Below are 9,172 nucleotides of genomic sequence, written 5' to 3'. Positions count from 1 at the left end.
TGGACACTGAAATAATATATCCAGATATGTGTACAGCTGCTGTGTGACAATGTAAACTTAAAAAACCCCAACATTTCCATGTCTAGAGAAGAGGGTGCGTTCTTTAAAAATGAAATCATAATGATGATGCTGTGAAACAGTTCAGAAGCTCCGTGTATTGTCCTTGATACGTGAAAACTAGACAATGCACAGTAATAACGCTGATGAGCTGCGTCAGTGTAAAATAGCCCAAACCTACCATCTGTTTCAGGCGGCATTGTGCTGGATGGAGCTTGACTGCCCTCGTGTGTCCAAACTCAGGAACGGCAGTTTCCCTGAAGGGGTATTCTGTTCCAAGTTTGTGGTAGTTAGCCAAGAAATATTACATGGAGACGTGAGGCTGCAGTGGAAGCCCTGAAGGTTCTGGTACATGTGAGCATTGAAGGAGAAGTGCCTTTTGAGCTTCATCGCTACATCACTGGGCAGAAAGGAAGTGGCATTTGCAAAATGATGGATGAATTTGAGGTCAATATTCAAGTGCCTGCTCCTGAGCTCCAGTCCGACATAATTTCCGTTACAGGCCTTGCCACTCACCTGGACCATGCTAAAGAAGGGCTTCTTGAGCGCATCAAAGAGCTGCAGGCTGAACAGGAGGATCGGGCTCTTGGTCAACTTGAAGCTCCTATCACTGTGGATCCCAAATATCATCCCAAGATCATTGCTCGCAAGGGTGCCATAATCACCCAGATCCATACTGACCATGATGTCAACATCCAGTTCCCTGAGAAATATGACGAGAACCAGGACCAGATCAGCATCACCGGCTATGAGCAGAATGCTATAGCAGCATGTGATGCTATCCAAGGCATTGTTGATGAACTGGAGGAAAGTATATCTGAGGACATTACCTTGGACAGCAGAGTTCATGCTTGCATTATTGGTGCTTGTACCAAGGGTATCCACAAAATCATGGATGAATTTAAAGTTGATCTTCGGTTTCCTCAGAGTGGAGCTGCAGATCCCAATTTGGTTACTGTAACTGGCCGTCCAGAGATGGTTGATGAAGCCATAGATCATCTCCTGAACTTGGAACAGGAATGTATGGCTGATGTGGTGGAAAATGAGGCCAAGATGGCCTACATGAAGCCATCGGGCACTGCAGCAGCCAACCCTGAGGAACCCCGTGGGCCCTCCAAATAATTATTGTATACTTTACCTATCTTTGTAATGTTCTTCCCTATTTGTGGATATTCTCGAGTGAAGTAGATGAGGCCACGTAGGGAACACATGAAGCAGTGATGAGAATGAAATTTCTAATAACATTAGAAATACATTAATATTTTCATATTACAAATCAATTTGTGTACTTTAACATTATAAAATATACATAGCAGTATATTTATCAATTCAATTTTTATTTATTTGTATAGCGCTTTTACAATAGACATTGTCTCAAAGCAACTTTACAGAAATATCAAACTATTTATCATCATCATCATCATCATCATGTGTGAATATGCTTTAAATGTGTTGGTGTGCTGTCTGTATACCGTGTCTCTTTCCGTCTGTCTGGCCAGCGCGCGCACATATATAGTGAAATCGGAGCAGCGTTCAGAGTGCTAGACATGTCCTGGTGGTATGCGTGACCATTTCCCCCGTTTATGACGCCGCGAATGTCGAGTTTTTAAACGCTGTGGTGTCTGAGCAGGCCTCTGTATGCATTTGAACGGAGTTGTATTAAATCATTGCTGTATCTAACCTTTGCATTTTGTTAGTTTATGTAGCGTGTTTTAATAATGGACATTGTCACAAAGCAGCTGTACAGATATCTGGATATATTATTTCAATGTAAACTTACAAACAACATTTCCATGTCAAGAATCGAGGGTATGTTCTTTAAAAATGTAATAATAATAATAATAATAATAATAATAATAATAATAATAATAATAATAATAATGCTGGTAAACAGTTCAGAAGCTCCGTGTACTGTTTTTGATATGTCAAAACTAGAGAACGCAGGCCAAGAGAGTGACCATCATGCCCAAGGATATTCAGCTGGCCCGGCGTATTCGCGGAGAACGCGTGTAAACCACAACTTCGTCTAATATACACAAAGGCTCTTTTAAGAGCCACTTCACCGTCTCAGAAAACAGCAAATTTTCTTTCTTGGGCAGTTTGAATATTTAGAACGTGGTACAGAGAGAAGGGGACATTATATATATATATATATATATATATATATAGTTAGATTTCCAAGTATCTCATGGAATCTCATATTTATGTCTTCAGATCTCCGTCAGCCCTTTCAGCCTGTTCTACAATTATTTACTTCTATTAACTTTTAGTTCTGTGCTGCTATGAGCTAGAAGGTGTGGTTTTTCTCAGAGCGTTTGAGATCTGGGGAGCCTAAGTGAACACACACGGACACATGCATGCTCACGGAGACGTCCGAGTTTATTCATGCAAACCAAGAGTATTTATACACATTGATAAGAAGCAGTGCGTGGACAGTTTCTACTGGTGCAGGGGCCAGACAGATTTAGACAAAACACACAGCATCACACAGGTCATACTACAAAATAAGTCTACTATAATAAAGATGGCAAGTGATCAGTTTATTCAAAGAGGTAATTAAATTATTCATCATAGGTATTTGATAGCAGTTCATAATATAAGAGAGTACATGATATAAGAGAATTTCCTTTCATATATATATATATATATATATATATCTCAACATGGGGGGGGGGGGGGTTATAGAAATGTTTATTATTCGTTATTAATGAGTGAACTTTATTATGATAAATATACTGCTATGTATATTACATAATGTTTGTTTTTTAGATGATGAACAGTGCAGAAGAGCCGTGTATTGTCCTTATGTGAAAACTAGACAATGCACAGTAATAACGCCGATGAGCTGTGTCTGTGTACAGTAGCCCAAATCTGCCTTCTGTTCCAGGCGGCGTTGTGTCTTGTGCTGGATGGAGCTTGACTGCCCTCGTGTGTCCACCCTCGGGAACGGCAATTTCCCCAGAAGCGGTATTCTGGGTAAGAAATCTGACATGATATTACTATTAATCTCTGTCTTCTTTTTTAACCCGTTCAGGATAATTATCGTTGTAATGTAATAATGTATGATACATTACCTTAATCTTTGAAATTTCAACTAATATTAGAAATACATTTCTATTCTCATCGCTGCTCCTATGTAAATTAATGCATTCCGTAGGTGGCCTCATCTATTTCACTGGAGAAGATCCACAAAGGCAAGGCAAATTTATTTGTATAGCACATTTTCAGCAACAGGGTAATTCAAAGTGCTTTACATAAAAGCAACACAAAGCAACATTTAAAAAGAAGACATTAAAAAGAGTTCATACACATTATATAAAATAAATTAAAAAAAAGTAATAAAAACAAACAAATAAAAAACAGGTTAAAACAGATTAAAAAGGTTACAGTGCAGCATAAGATATTAATTAAAATACCTTGATGATTGATTTAAAAGCAGCAGCAAAAAGAAAATTCTTCAGTCTTGATTTAAAAGAACTGACAGTTTTGGCAGATCTGCAGTTTTCTGGGAGTTTGTTCCAGATATGTGGAGAATAAAAACTAAATGCTGCTTCTCCACATTTAGTTTTGACTCTGAGAACAGAAAGCAGACCTGTTCCAGATGACCTCAGAGGTCTGGATGGTTCATAATGTACCAGTAGATCAGAAATATATATTGGACCCAAACCATTCAGTGCTTTATAAAACAGGGATATAGAATTCCAGAAAGACTCAACAACATGCACATAGTATTTTGTAATTGCCTGTATATACACCTCATAATGTGGTGTAAATACACTACACAATATTTATACACAAAGTTACACACATTATGATGCTATTTTTTCTAATCAGATATGTGTAATCCTTTTTGTATCTAATTTCTTGAAAAGTACACAAGTACTCATTTTCCAACATTATGTGGCAAGATACAATTAAAGCATATAACATACCGCATGCTTTAACAAACCCGTAATTAAACAAGCTTCAATAATGTGGATGTTAGATTCTGGTCTATGGAATTCACATGACGAATCTTATGAATGACAGACAACAATTATATAGTTTAACAAACTCCATGAATATTTTTAATAAACATGCATGAATTTTAGTAAATGCAGACGAAGTTAAAAGCTGAAAAATGACATTCAATATTGTAACACACAAAATAGCCAGATATAGTTCCTATGTATTGCTAATCAAAGAAAAAAATTATTAGTCAGACATCAAACCCAATGGAATTCTCCGTATATTCAAGCTCATTAGAATTGTACTGTTTGGAGGCTGTCACGCGAGGGAGAGGAATTACAAAATTGAATCTGAACTGGACTCAGGCCCAATTCTTGCAGGACGCACTAGAGATCCCATGTAGCTCTGCTGTGAACAGACAGTGGATATATCTGAATATATGGCATTTCATTTCATTGTTATATACTAGTACTATATGATGCAGTCTGAACCAACAATTTCGGAATCAGTAAACTACAGACATTAGCTACACATTCCTGATCGCAAGAAAGTGAACCACAATTCACTCAAAATTTGAAACCTCCAAATCAATCATCAGTATTCACAAAAGGTTTGGAGCATGTATGCACTTTCAGTTATATGCATAGTGGAAAGGTTTTTGCTTTTCAAAGGGATATAAAAACTAATGAGTCAGTCAACAGTGTTACACAATGGCACATTTGTATGAATGAGAAAAGAAAAAGAACCACAGAAGTTGTAGATTTAAATTCTAACCTTCATCATAAACACATAATGTGTTTCTTGACACTTTTCCTGCCTGGGGCATTTTTTAGGTAGCTGCCGATGGCCTCTCTGCAACCGGCAACAGTATATTCACGTCCATGTGCTTGTTCGGCAATATCTGTAACATAAATATCAACAAAAACATTCAGCCTTGGAATGCAATAACAGAGAAAATGTCCGTTTTCTGAAGGCAAGACTTTCTTCTCAAGAGTTTGCAAAGGAGGCATATACCGTCATGTACCGTAATTTCCAGACTATAAACCGCTACCTTTTTCACACGCTTTGAACACTGCGGCTTAAACAATGATGCGGCTAATTTATGGATTTTTATGGGCTAACGAGCTTCATGCCGCCAAAATATTTAGCCTTGTCACATCGGACCAATGAAATTACCGAACAGGTCACAGTGGACCAATGAAACTGTTCGAATTAAATCAAACACACTCACACTAAATTCTTCAGATCAGTCATTTGCGCTTCATGCACACACCCTCATCATGGAAAACACACGAAGAAATGCATTTGATGCAGCTTTCAAGTTAAAGGCGATCGATCTGGCTGTTGAAGAAGGAAATAGAGCTGCTGCACGTAAGCTTGGCACGCACTGTTCAGGAAAAAAGCATTTAAGGTACGTATTTAATTAAAAGTTTAAAAAATCTATTTGTGTAACATCTTTCTGTGTAAATATCTCGCGTTACAACGTGGACACCTGCGGCTTATAGACAAGTGCGGCCTATATATGTACAAAATTTTTTTTCTTTTTAAAGTTAGTGGGTGCGGCTTATATTCAGGTGCGCTCAATAGTCCGAAAATTACGGTATACATTTTTTATCCTTCATACTCACAGTGTACAAGGCCATACACTTCATCCTGATCAGTCAAAGCCAGCTTCCCACCTTTTGGCGCTTTCAACGAAAACATACACCACAGACTGTTCTCCCCGATTCTTTGGAGAATGGAGCGAACTGTCTCTCCGATGCTGCTCCGCCTCATCGTCTTCAAGTAAGCACGCTACAAGAAATTCAAATAAAAAATCTCTGGCATACATGGTCCAACATAAGATACAATTCCATCATTTAGGATTGTGATGACAATTTTGATATTATGATCAAAAACTTCAGTTCATGTAAACATATAGATTTATTATTCTGAGATTTATTATTATTGAGTCAAATTCCAGGTGAACATTAAAAAGTTTGACTTACAAAACAGTTGGAGTTTTTCGCTATTCTTCAGTTGTTGTTTATTGTTATTGTTCAGTTGCAAACATACAGCTCTGTATCATCAGCATAACAGTGGAAGTTCATTCCATGTTTACGAATAATTTGACCTAGAGGTAGCATATACAAAGTAAAAAGCAGTGGGCCTCAAACAGAACCTTGTGGAACACCAAATTTAACCTCGGTATGCGTGGAGAAGTCTCCATTTACATCTACGAACTGAACTGATAACGATCGGTCTAATAAGACCTGAGGCAGGAGAGGACTGTTCCCTTAATGCCAACATTTTCTAATCTATCAAGGAGAATAGTGTGATCTATAGTATCAAAAGCTGCACTAAGGTCAAGTAACACAAGCAACGAGACACAACCCTGATCAGAGGTCAGTAGAAGGTCATTTACTACTTTAACTAACGCTCTCTCTGTGCTATGATGAGGTCTAAATCCTGACTGATACATTTCATGAATGTTGTTCCTAGTGTAAGTACGAGCATAACTTTGCTGTGTACAACCTTTTCTAAGACCTTGGAGATGAAGGGGAGATGTGATATTGGTCTATAGCTGGACAGTTGAGACGGGTCAGTCAGGTTTTTTAATCAGGGTTTTAATAACTGCTAGTTTAAGTGATTTAGGTACATAGCCAGTGCTAAGGGAAGAGTTGATTATATTTAAAAGTGGTTCAATTACTCCTGGACAAATCTTTTTAAGATAACATGTAGGCACAGGATCTAGTAAGCAAGTTGATGAATTTGCTGAAGAGATTAATGAAGCTAGTTTGGTCTCTCTAAGGGGAGTAAAACATTCTAAACATTGATCCGATATTGCTATATTATCATCTACAGGGTGAGTTATAATACTGTCTGGTTTTAATTTAATAGCCTGAATTTCACATCTAATATTTTCAACTTTACCAATGATTGATACAAAATTTGATGAAATCTTCACTGCTATGTAATGATTGAGTGTTTCTCTCTGTAGTGATTTTATTCCTAGTAAATTTTACTACTGTGTTGAATAGAAATCTAGAATTGTTTTTTTATCTCCTATTAAGGTAGAGAAATAGATTTTTCTAGCCTCGCTAAGAGATTTTCTATATTTCAGTAGGCTCTCCTTCCATGCTGTTTGGAATATCACCAATTTGGTTTGATGCCATTTACGTTCTAATTGTCGAGTTGTCTGTTTTAAGGTTCGCGTTTGATCGTTATACCAGGGTGCTAGCTTTTTCTCTCTAATTATTTTTCATTTGAGTGGAGCCACTCTATCTAGCGTGTAGCGGAGTGTTGACTCCAAGCTTTCAGTCGCCTGATCGAGTTCTGTGGGATCAGACGGTGATCCAAATATAATTGATGTCTCTGGGAGGTTATTTATGAAGCTCGGTGCAGTAGCTGATGTGAAAGTACGTTTTACACGGTAGCGGAGGTGGAAATATTATGATCAATATGTATTATGAACGAGATAAGATAATGGTCTGAGACAACTTCAGACTGTGGAAAAATTACAATATTTTCTATATTTAATCCGTATGTTAGTATGAGGTCAAGAGTGTGACCACCATTATGAGTAGGTCCGATCACGTTCTGATTAATCCCTACTGCATCTAAGATGGACACAACCGCTATTCTCAGAGGGTCTTCCAGGTTATCAAAATGAATATTGAAATCACAGACGATTAATGCTTTATCTACAGAAACAACCAGGTTTGAGATAAAGTTTGCAAATTCACTAAGAAATTCAGTATATGGCCCTGGGGGTCGGTAAATAATAATTAGTGGAATTTACTTATTTTTAGTGGCTACATAAGTTATGCTGGTATAAAGAATTTCAAAAGAATTAAATTTATGACTAGGTTTTTGTGTGACGCCTAGATTTTGACTATGGATGAGACCAACACCTCCTCCTCTACCAGTTGAACGAGGCTGATGTACATAAGCTGTATCCAGGAGGACTGGCTTCATTTAATGCTAGGTACTCGTTTGGTTTAATCCAAGTCTCCGTTAAACACATTAAATTACATCCCTGATCAGTAATGATTTCGTTAACAATAAGAGCCTTAGACGCAAGAGATCTAATGTTTAATAGTCCTAGCTTCAGATTAAAGGTGCTGGATATGCATTCAGTATGATCTAATTTTAGGTTAATTAGGTTACTAAAACAAACATTCTGAAATTGTCTATGTATTTGTATAGCTCAGGGAACAGACACAGTCTCCATAGTATGTACTACAGGTGTTAAACTATTAATTGAACATTGCTTATGATGAACATTATTGTAGGAAGATGTGCTTACGGTAGGCAGTCACTTGGTTTGTAGTGTCTTGGAGATGTTGTCTGACAGCAGTTCCGCTCCGAAGCTGCTGGAGTGCAGGCCATCAGGACGAAACAATCCTAGGACGCTCCCAGAACAGATTCCAGTTATTAACAAACAGCAGATTCCTGTTAATTACACCAAGAAACTAACCAATCATTTAATGCTAGAAGTCTACTGAACTTTTCAGCTCCACATCTGTATGAGGGAAGAGGTCCAGAGACGATGATCTTCGCGGTGGGTGATCTGCCTCGTACCGTCTCGATCAGGCTGGCGAAGTCCCTCTTCAGAACCTCCGTCTGCCGAAGCCTGATGTTTGCCCCCGCATGCGGCACGACTGCTCCAATGCACTCGTCCTTCTTCAGGATTCCTGGTAGCTGCTCAGCGACATCAAGGACACAAGCAAAAGAAAAACTGTGTGTGCACCTTACCCTTTGTTGAAGCGACGCGGACATTTCGCACAATGTAGTTCCCAACGATTGCACAGGATCAATCTTATTTTGTTAAGAGCATTAATATTTTGTAGATTCAGCAAGGGGTATGTAAACTTCCGACCGCAACTGTGTACCCACCCAGCTACCAAGCACACACACACACAAATTCCACCATTTAAAAACAGCAAGGATTTTTTTAAAAACAATTTTTATAAACAATTAAAAATAAACTACAGTAGGAACATTTTAACAAATACCACAAAAACACCACAGTTAAAACACTACATACCTTCCTTTTGCAAAAGACTTCTCTTGCACTCACACTCTTGATCTGATGCCAGCTGGAGCCACCTCTTCATGGTCCTCTCGACCTCCATCTCTGCAGCGTTAGCCGTAAAGAGGTTTCTATGAACTTTGGAATAAAGCA

General features: G+C 38.1%; 1 long non-coding RNA gene across 2 annotated transcripts; it reads right to left on the bottom strand.

The window, feature by feature from the left end:
* Window positions 1-3,244: 3,244 nt before the first annotated feature.
* On the bottom strand, window positions 3,245-8,382 carry LOC128629688 (uncharacterized). 2 transcript variants are annotated; one of them, XR_008394055.1, is made up of 5 exons: window positions 8,294-8,382; window positions 5,994-6,118; window positions 5,634-5,799; window positions 4,780-4,906; window positions 3,245-4,413 (listed from the first exon to the last, which is right to left on the bottom strand). It is a non-coding gene; the product is annotated as an uncharacterized LOC128629688 (long non-coding RNA). The 2 variants fall into 2 exon arrangements; XR_008394054.1 differs by having other exon boundaries at window positions 3,245-4,906.
* Between the last annotated feature and the right edge of the window lie 790 nt (window positions 8,383-9,172).

This window comes from Ictalurus punctatus, unplaced genomic scaffold (assembly GCF_001660625.3).
Source record: "Ictalurus punctatus breed USDA103 unplaced genomic scaffold, Coco_2.0 Super-Scaffold_100, whole genome shotgun sequence".
Classification (NCBI taxonomy): Eukaryota; Metazoa; Chordata; class Actinopteri; order Siluriformes; family Ictaluridae; genus Ictalurus; species Ictalurus punctatus.
This window is presented reverse-complemented; position numbering and strand designations above follow the sequence as displayed.